Source organism: Schistocerca cancellata, chromosome 6 (genome assembly GCF_023864275.1).
Source record: "Schistocerca cancellata isolate TAMUIC-IGC-003103 chromosome 6, iqSchCanc2.1, whole genome shotgun sequence".
NCBI classification, from domain to species: Eukaryota; Metazoa; Arthropoda; class Insecta; order Orthoptera; family Acrididae; genus Schistocerca; species Schistocerca cancellata.
In genome coordinates, this window is record NC_064631.1 from 670,918,613 (window position 1) to 670,920,857 (window position 2,245).

Below are 2,245 nucleotides of genomic sequence, written 5' to 3' on the forward strand. Positions count from 1 at the left end.
AGGTGCACGTGCCCGTCGACCTGGGACCGGACCGCAGCGACGCACGGATGCACGCCAAGACCGTAGGATCCTACGCAGTGCCATAGGGGATCGCACCGCCACTTCCCAGCAAATTAGGGACACTGTTGCTCCTGGGGTATCGGCGAGGACCATTCGCAACCGTCTCCATGAAGCTGGGCTACGGTTCCGCACACCGTTAGGCCGTCTTCTGCTCATGCCCCAACATCGTGCAGCCCGCCTCCAGTGGTGTCGCGACAGGCGTGAATGGAGGGACGAATGGAGACGTGTTCAGCGATGAGAGTCGCTGGAGACGTGTCGTCTTCAGCAATGAGAGTCGCTTCTGCCTTGGTGCCAATGATGGTCGTATGCGTGTTTGGCGCCGTGCAGGTGAGCGCCACAATCAGGACTGCATACGACCGAGGCACACAGGGCCAACTTCCGGCATCATGGTGTGGAGAGCGATCTGCTACACTGGCCGTACACCACTGGTGATCGTCGAGAGGACACTGAATAGTGCACGGTACATCCAAACCGTCATCGAACCCATCGTTCTACCATTCCTAGACCGGCAAGGGAACTTGCTGTTCCAACAGGACAATGCACGTCCGCATGTATCCCGTGCCACCCAACGTGCTCTAGAAGGTGTAAGTCAACTACCCTGGCAAGCAAGATCTCCGGATCTGTCCCCCATTGAGCATGTTTGGGACTGGATGAAGCGTCGTCTCACGCGGTCTGCACGTCCAGCACGAACGCTGGTCCAACTGAGGCGCCAGGTGGAAATGGCATGGCAAGCCGTTCCACAGGACTACATCCAGCATCTCTACGATCATCTCTATGGGAGAATAGCAGCCTGCATTGCTGCGAAAGGTGGATATACACTGTACTAGTGTCGACATTGTGCATGCTCTGTTGCCTGTGTCTATGTGCCTGTGGTTCTGTCAGTGTGATCATGTGATGTATCTGACCCCAGGAATGTGTCAATAAAGTTTCCCCTTCCTGGGACAATGAATTCACGGTGTTCTTATTTCAATTTCCAGGAGTGTATGTGCCCATGGGAATGGAGTCCTAACTGTATGTATGCTAGAAAATAGTTGACACAAGCCTATAGAATGTGTATCTAAATACGGTGCGGCATCATCTGTCATTATTAAGCTCAAGAATGAAAGTAGATGGTTGGAAGTATCGCACTCCACACCTTGTGCGGATACCTGTTTCTGATATCTTGACATTAATAATTGTCTGCACTGCCTCTGACACTGAAACGCGATCGATTGTTTACTTTTCCTGCTATCATTCTACCAATTTTGTGTTATATGATGTTATATTCTGGGAAAACTTCGTGCACTCACTAAGAATACTCTTAGTTGAAATGGTTCAATTGGCTCTGAGCACTATGGGACTTAACTTCAGAAGTCATCAGTCCCCTTGTGCTTAGAACTACTTAAACCTAACTAACCTAAGGACATCACACACATCCATGCCCGAGGCAGGATTCGAACCTGCGACCGTAGCAGTCGCGCGGTTCCGGACTGAGCGCCTGGAACCGCTAGACCACCGCGGCCGGCAATGCTCTTAGTCGTTGTTCCGGTGTGGCATATACGTGTGTCCAGGGAGGAATGGTCAATATTCAAGGATATCACCGGAATGATCACTCGAGGAAAAATCTCTGTCAAACATGGGCTCTAAATTGGATGCCTTAAGAGCTATGAGCATTTGTTCAAGTTCGAGTGTATGAAAGAAATCTCTTCTGCTGTAAGCTCTTTGCTTTCCAAACTTTGGAAGGAGGTCTTAATCTATGCACTTTAGCGCTCGTGTCTACCTGTCAATTTTTTCCTGTCTTGGTCCGTAATACCTCATCCCTAAGTTTGGAAAACAAAGAGCATGCAGTAGAAGAGATTTGTTTCACAGTATCTAAGATGAATATGTCCTCGTAGGTTATGAGGTATGCGTTTTGGAACCCTCGTTTACTAGACTTCTTGCTTCGAATAATTGTTCTATTCTTATCCCGGAATATTGATCATTTTTCCTGGGACACCTAGCATGTTTCATTTTAGGATTTTTTGTTGACACTATTGACTCATACAAGGAACTGGAACATTAACCCAGTTCATACTAGATGGAAAAACGGTACAGATTTATGGAACACTTCATTAGCAATAGTACAATACGGTGTGCAGTATTCAGCAGGTTTCATTTACAATAGACTGCCAGCAGAGCTGAAATAAGTGACTGATAAACCTCAACT